This window comes from Anoplophora glabripennis, unplaced genomic scaffold (genome assembly GCF_000390285.2).
Source record: "Anoplophora glabripennis isolate ALB-LARVAE unplaced genomic scaffold, Agla_2.0 scaffold845, whole genome shotgun sequence".
Taxonomy (NCBI): Eukaryota; Metazoa; Arthropoda; class Insecta; order Coleoptera; family Cerambycidae; genus Anoplophora; species Anoplophora glabripennis.
Window position 1 is genome coordinate 185,400 of NW_019416936.1, and position 8,518 is coordinate 193,917.

General features: G+C 36.7%; 1 pseudogene; it reads right to left on the reverse strand.

Moving 5' to 3' along the window:
• Nucleotides 1-5,597: 5,597 nt before the first annotated feature.
• LOC108911979 lies at nucleotides 5,598-6,484 on the reverse strand (annotated as a pseudogene).
• Between the last annotated feature and the right edge of the window lie 2,034 nt (nucleotides 6,485-8,518).

Genomic DNA, 8,518 nt, shown 5'->3' on the forward strand with positions numbered 1-8,518 from the left:
TATGAACTGCATTTTTTACTCCGATGTGGTAATAATGACCAAGATTAATAACTTTAAATTTTAGATCTCTGGGGGAAAGTAAAAGTGTGCGGGCATCTGATGGCAAATCTGAGAGTGAAGGTATTTCTTTTAATAATTTTAATAAATCTCCTAGTGTAGTATGAGGCAATTTATGTATTAACGCCCAATTAGATAGTTTATGGGGGAACGTTGATGATGACCAATTTGTGCAGGGATTCTCATTTTGTTGTAAAGTGTCGTCTAATAGTTCTTCGTGTGTTTTGTCAACAAGCTCTACATCATAGTTACTTGAATCACTGTTTACTGTCTCATGATCATTTGATTTGATACTTATGGTATCTTGAGAATCATATTCAAACGTTGTTATATTGCTTGAAGATTCAGGCCCATTAAAATTATTTGTTTGATTGTACACCACATTGTCTAATACTTCACTACACGAATTACCACTGGCAGTACTGCTAATTTCGCTGCTAATACTACTATAGCTAGAAGTTGAAATGTTTGAAGCAGCTTCAGCCAACAAATCACTCAACTGCTTTGCTTTTCTAAACTGGTGGCGCTTAGATATTTTATTAAGTTTTTGTCTAAACATTTAGGTCAGATGTATTGCTATGAATACTATAAACAAGGATACTATGATTATAAATAAATAAATTATTTCACACTCAGGACCACAGAACAACCACAGTAAAGTAAACTTTCCCGGGCATTTTATACATTACTCAACTTAACCTAGAATAGCTAAAGACGAGAAAACTCAACTAGAGTGAAAATGAAAACTTCTGTATCTAATGACGAAAACCACTGTTGTCGGTTGTTAGTACATAATTATACCCCAGATTATTATACTGTGACATAATTGTCTACATAAGAATGAAGAATGTTATGAATTTAGCCTAGCCAACAAATTCAATTATTTATAAATAGAATAAAAGTAGAAAATACAAATTTACTTACAAAATGTGGTTTATATTGCTTCGGTTCCTAATTTATTCTTCTATAGGGTTTGATTTTACTCATCTACGTTTATCATTTTATTAGCGGCACCAAACAGAACAGTTTAAACTTTAGAGGTTAGCGTTACATCTGGATTCTGGACCGTGGGCGTGGACCCATATTTTTTTCAATACACATGCGCTGCACGAATTTTAACGGCAAATTCAAATTATAACAGAGCATGTACAATACTGGACATCCATCGAATATTCACATATGTACTATCAAAATATGTCCCATAAAGGATATCCATCGGATGTCCAATATATGTACCATCAAAATATGTCCCATAAAGGACATCCATCGGATGTCCAATATATGTTCTATCAAAATATGTCCAGGAATGGACATCCATCGAATGTCCATTTATGGTCCATGGACGTCTGTACGTTAAATGGACATTAAATGGACGTCCAATGGACGTTGTGTGCTATTAGGGTCATAAATTAAAAGAACACGAAAATACTCAAGAGAGAAGTACCATTATTTATTATTTTACACATGTTTATAAAACAAATCTGTTTATAACCTCAAATAATGTTAATACAAATTTTAAAATAAAAATTTCAATTCTGACTTTTACTCTATATGTATAGCTACTTCCCACCCCAAAAATTAAAATTTTGATTTTAAAATTTGTATTAAGACATTATTTGAGGTTATAAACAGATTTGTTCTATAAAAATGTTGTGTAAAATAATAAATAATGGTTCTTTCTTGAGTATTTTCGTGTTTTTTTAATTTATGAGCACCCTGTACATCTAATCTAAGATGTTTGTATGACAGTTTCATTTTTTCGAGGGGCAGAACTTTTTATAAAGAGTGACATTTTTCGATACAGTCAAAAACAAAAGATTTCTCCTCTTGTCAACTCCATCCGTGGACACACTGTATATACATTATTAATAAACTTTTTTGTACTCAAATTCTCAAATTTTTGCTAAATTATTTTATTAAAAAAGTAAAAAAAAATCAGAAAATCGAATTTTTTGCTTTTTTTTTCAAATTGTTTATTAACGATTATTTTGCATAAAATTCTCCTTTTAAATTTTTTAAATAAGCCATTTGGATAGGAAATTCAATTCTCTAAATAATTTTTCCTATTAACTATATCGAAATTTTGCTTCGTTTTCGAGCTACAATTAAAAAACTGAAAGGGGTGCATTTTCACCCCTATCTCCAATTTCCACCCTCTAATTTAATAGCACTCCGCGGTTTTTTCATTCTGAATAACCATTTGAACAATTCATGCAATAAAAACCCATCAACGTTGTAGTTCCATACCATATGACATAATCAATAGCCTATGACTAGCTTCAAACCATGTGTATTTTATAGTAAGAAAGATAAAGCAACAATATTTCTAGGGGGGATAGCTATAGACCCCTGAGCTTCCAATCCATACCTTCAAACTGGCTTAATTCCATACAGGGTACTAGAAATTTAATACCGAGTTTCTATTAGATTTTTATGTTTGGGGAGTAATAAAGCAAAAAGTTTATTCTACACCCGTTGCTTCAAAAGAGGATTTAATTGCTCAAATACGAAGAGCGTTCCATGAACTGCCTACAGCTGAAATAGCAAAAGCGGTGACTGATGGTGTTATTCTCTAGAATCCACAAGTGCTTAACTGTTAATGGGAGTCATATTGAACACTTATGACTTTTCTAAGTTATTTTTTTATCTTAGTGCATTATTGTTATCAACATACATAATTAAAATTGTGTATTACTATGTATGAAGTTGATTTTTTAGAATTCTTCTTAACTTTATTCTTCTCATCGGTGGAAAATTGGGATATGTCTCATTAAAAACTGTAAATGTTCTGCCTAGAATCCCATTGCAACGTCTGTGAATTAGAGCTGGGTCGCTCATGAACGACTCGCACGAATGTGCCGGCACATAATCTTGTGCCGTGAACGAACGACTCGCAACGAAGGAGCTAATCGTTCATCGTTCATACCGGCACCTAATCTGTGACCGGCACTGAGCGAGCACTGAACATTGAACGATCCGAGAGCCGAGCTCGATTGTTCCACTCTAGCTCCAGAGTCAGAGGTAAATACCACGACTCACGATTGGACTACATACATATGTGTGAATTCTCCATATAACGTTGACTGATTATCACGACAGAAATATAATTTAGGAATAAGTGAGCCGCAAATGTAAAAATAAATGTTTATTATTAGAATACTGTAGAATATTTTAATAGGACATATAATTGTTTAAAACTGCAATAAATTATTATCAAGATATTAAAAATAGAATAAAGTTTATTTCTCCTAGGCATAAATAAACGGAAAAATTATTAAATTAACAAAATCATCTCAAATGCAGTTATAGGTAATAGTTAAAAAAATGTTTGCAAATTATGTAGATACCTATTACAAATTATAATTTAAAAATATAATTTGGGAGACTTTTTCACCTTGTAAACTACTTCGTTTAGCAGTAACAATTTGCCCTGCTTTGGAAAAAATCCTCTCACACGGAACAGATGATGCTACGACATGTAATAAATAAGAGTTGTTAAATTATATAGAAAATAATAATAGAGAGAGAAATAGTTGTTTTTTTTTTAGGTGGAGTTTTCCTAGTTCTAAAAAAAGAACATAAAATCGATTAGCCATCCTTATATATGAAGGCGAAGGAAGGTGTAAAGAATAGGGTCATTTGTAATAAACACGATTTTGTTACTTGTCAAAACATTTTCTGAATAAGTGCCACCTCCCACCAGTTGTGCATATTAGGCACAGCCACAACTCGAAAGAGCAGGAGTGAGCAAGAGACGAGTGTTTACTTGAGCAATTGTCAGCATAGTCAACATTCAACATCTTGCACGTGTCGTTCAAATGAACGACTCGCATTGAACGGCACACTTAAATGAGTTGTGCCGCACGTGCCGACACATCTAAAATGAACGAGCGACCCAGCTCTACTGTGAATAAATAATAATAAATAACTGGGGTGACAGTTTAGTTGTTTGTTTTGATTGTTTTGAAGTTTTGCTAAAAATTCCACAGCTATGATCGCAAGAAATTACATGAATTTGGGTGATTCCACAAAAAATAGTAGATAACTTAAAAACTAGAAGAGATAGGTATAGGGAACCCTGATACCGCTCGAAAGAGAATAAAATTGTGTATCAGAATATAGAAAAACATACAGAGTGTTGCATTAAAAAAAAACCGACTTATGAAGGTTTGAAGTTAACTAAACTCGGCATTAAATTTCTAGCACCCTGTATGCAATTAAGCCATTTTTAAAGTATGGATGGGAAGCTTAGGGGTCTAGATCCCCCCTAGAAATATTGTTGCTTTATCTTACTATAAAATACACATGGTTTGAAGCTAGTCATTATTTCTCTCCATTTCTTTGAAAAAAATTAATTATCTCGAAAACGGTTAATTTTAGGAATAGGGAAAGTTCATAAACGTCCACCTAAAATAACACAATACAATAGAATCCAAAATTTCAATAATATATAGGGTGTTCCATTTAAAATAAGCAAGTTGATGGCGACTTCCGGTATAATCGGAAGTGGTACGTGGACTCTTGCTTCTAACAGCAAGCACAGAGTTCTGAATAGGCCGAGTGATAGCTTGTGTGAATAAAAGCAATGGTAATAATTTTCAATGTAACTGACACCAACTTATCTAAATTAAAAAGCTAGTTTATTCGTTACTTTTGAGTTATCGAAAAAATTGTACTTGAAAAATATTCTCGTTTTCGAGTTCCATTTAGCTTTAACCCTTTCACTGCTCCAGACGAGTTTATTCGCTAATAATTTATAGGACTCGAACTGCTCCGCACGAATTAATTCGCATGAATAGTTAAATTGGATCAGGCTGCTCAAACCGTATATATATTCGCAACCATGCGCATTCGTGACTCGGTTGTTGCAATTGGTATAGCGAATTTTTGCGGGCAGAGGTGATGATGATTGTGGCAATTATTTTTATGGTAGGAGGTAGAGATGTTTTAAAATCTTATGAGCTGTGACCTTCATATGCGCAGAAACTTAATTCCGACCGTCGCCTAAATTATTCTACGTCCTAAAAACATTACACCTATTATTCTCAGTCTCTCTCGAGCTCTAGCGTAAACAAGCCTTTGATCCGATTACAAATATCATAATAAAATGTCCTATTCTTTATTATTTTAATTTAAACAATAAAAATATATATAACGAACGTTCGCCAGTTGAGTTTATTGATGCCCGAGCGCCTTAGTTAATGTCTACTTGTAATGATGCACATGGTCTAGTTCTGAGTCAATGTTTTCACAACGTGCTTATTAGAAGAATTATGGGGATACGCCGCGCATTTTATTGTTTATCTCTTTCAGTTCCTATTTAGTACGGATGTCGATATATTCTGTTTTATTTAAAATAAAATCGTAAAAATATCTAGAAAATTGACAGACAAAGAACTGGAAGAAATTTTAGCGAGGAGCATAAAACGTGACGAGATAACAAAACACCAAAAAGAAATTAAATTTATTGAAAAAAAACGGTATAAACATAATTTAATGTTAGAAATTGGTGAAATAGAAATAACGGTACATAAATAAAGTCATTTGAACACAACAAGAATGTCGACTTTTTTTTCCACGTTTTTAATCGCCAACTGCTCGGGTGTCATTTTCTCTTCTTCTTCCAGGGCTTTGTTGTAGTTCTTCGCCATCTCTTAACATATCTGCGACAGTTCTTTCATTGACACTGCAATTGTCGGAGTAGTCCGCTAAGGTGAGGCCGTCCATCCAGGACTTTTTGTGCAAATTGAGCAACATCTTTTGTTCGAGCTCGTTTTTTCGGTAGTTTATACTGATCGAGTAGTAGTGCCTGTTCAACCCGTGGATCAGGGCTTGCACTGACGGTATTTGTAAGTGACCCAAATTTGATGTTGTTTGGCGGGGTTCTTGACCCAGAACCATCATATTTGGATTTATTAATCTAAAAAAATAATAGTTTTTTTGCTTATTTATGAGTCAGGACCCATTTTGTTTATGAATAAATATTACAAACACAATAAAATAAATTCTCACCTGAAAGCGTCAATAACAACTTTTCCCTTGACCGACTGTATGGGATCTACGACTACAGCTACAGCTCGTTCTGAAAGAGCTTCGAAACTCTGTTGTGTGTTAATATCCACTCCAGACAACCAANGAATAAATATTACAAACACAATAAAATAAATTCTCACCTGAAAGCGTCAATAACAACTTTTCCCTTGACCGACTGTATGGGATCTACGACTACAGCTACAGCTCGTTCTGAGAGAGCTTCGAAACTCTGTTGTGTGTTAATATCCATGCCAGACAACCAACACCCAAAACCTGGGTGAGAATGGTACCACCCAACCACCATTTCCGGCTTACCTGTTTGTCGCAACATATCCAACATTTTTGCCTGAAATACTGGATCGACTTCTTCCACACTCACCCCTGTGCCTGTCACCTAGAAATTTCGTTAGTTAAAAGGGCAAGTTATCTTAACCTCAAATTGCATACCTAACATAAGACCCTGGTGAGGTAATGCCATGTATTTTGTGGCAATTTATACGCATATTTTGAGAAGTGGTTACCCTCTCACATTCGTGTTGTTGCTAAATTTTAATTGCGTCTATTTAAACCCAATTAACCTAATGGATAAAGTTTATTATTTCCTGTAAAAAAACTGTGATTATGATTGCAGAAAAATTCATCTCTCTGAGATTTATTTTGTCATTTTGGTAACTTAATTTGTTAATTGGTTATTCTTCCTGCAATAAATTTTTCCAGGCACCAAAGAACCGTTAACTTTTAAAGTATTTAAATTTTTTATTCAGAATATCCATGGAGTATTTGTATAATCTTCCTGAAGCTTCTATTTCTGTTTCATGATATTTGAATGACTTTATTGTAAATTTTATAAGTTTGACATTAACTTGAATAGTAAAGACGTAGGTATGAATATTGATACTCCCAAATATTATTAATGCCTGACTAAAGGGGGGGGGGGGTTGACTGAGCAGTATTAAGTGGTGTTACATTGTCCATACGAGAACAAGTACAAATTGGCTTGTTCTGACAGTCCAAATATACCTCCAAAAAAAGAAAAACGTAGTTGTATCGACATCATTCATGGCGCCAACTCCATTTTGTTTGGAATTTCTCTCGCGGACGCAACTAAGGTTGCCCAAAAGGTAAAGAATGATGTCGGCGTTGGTCCAAAACGTTGTCTCGAACTGCTGTGGTAACGTTGTGCTTCTCTTCTAACACTAACGATTTTTGTTGTCCCGTGTCCCGATATTGTGAGATTTAGATGTATTAATCGTACCAAAATGCACATCTCCCGTTTTCTCAAGTTCCGGGCGCGGCGGCCCTGATTGACGCAACAAAGCGTCTTCAGGACTTCTGCGTCCAGCTGACGACCATGGTGTCGAATATGCAAAAATTATTCGACTTCTAATGGCTCGTCGGCCCTCCCAACCCTCCTCGCTGAGAATTTCGTCCTGGAACCTTGACGGGTTCCGGGCCAAAAAAACGGAACTCGTGGACATCTTGAACCGTCTAAACATAGACGTTATGGCTGTCCAGGAGACCTACCTCAGCGAGGCATCCCGTACCTCCATCCCTGACTATGACATATACAGACATGACAGAAACCGTAACGGGGGTGGTGTTGCACTCATAGTAAAGAAGTGCATCGACCACTATCCGCTGCAGCGGCTCCAAACTCAAAACACAGAGGCCGTGGCGATAGCGGTGAGATCGCTACGGCATGGAGACGTTGCGGTGGTGTCCTGTTACCACCCACCCAGACTACCACTACTTGACAATGACTTAGACAAAATCCTTTCCTGGCCCCAGACAATTGCCATCGGGGACTTCAACGCGAAGTCCCCCATATGGCACAGCGGGACGACGACCACAAGAGGTCGCGTCCTGCTGAATTACCAAGACAGACACGACGACTTGACTATACTCGGACCGACAGAACCGACACATTACGGACCCGTAGGACGCCCCGACGTTATCGACATTGCCCTCTTAAAATCTATACCGTTAAATGCCCAAATATCCACCCAATACGAAGGGTCTTCCGCCCACAATCCAATATTTCTGGATCTGGGGCGAAGACAGAGATATGAAGGCACCTTCACGAGGAGGTTCACTGACTGGGAGCGTTTCCGAACAGTAATGCAAGGAAACATGGCGCTCCCAGTCATCGAAACCACCCATGATCTGGAGGCGGCAATCCTCTCCCTTGAGACTGACATTAAAAACGCCCTGACTCAGACTACGACGGAGACTATTGTCCCCCGACTGACAAACCCCCGGGGCACCCTCCCCGATGACATAAAAAACTTAATACGTGACAGACGACGTGCGAAACGGCTTGCCACCCGCACCCGCCTCCCCCGACACAGACATGACTTAAACGTACTTAACAGACGGGTGAAGGCGGCTCTGGATGAACTGGCCCAGGATAACTGGGCTAGGCACCTGG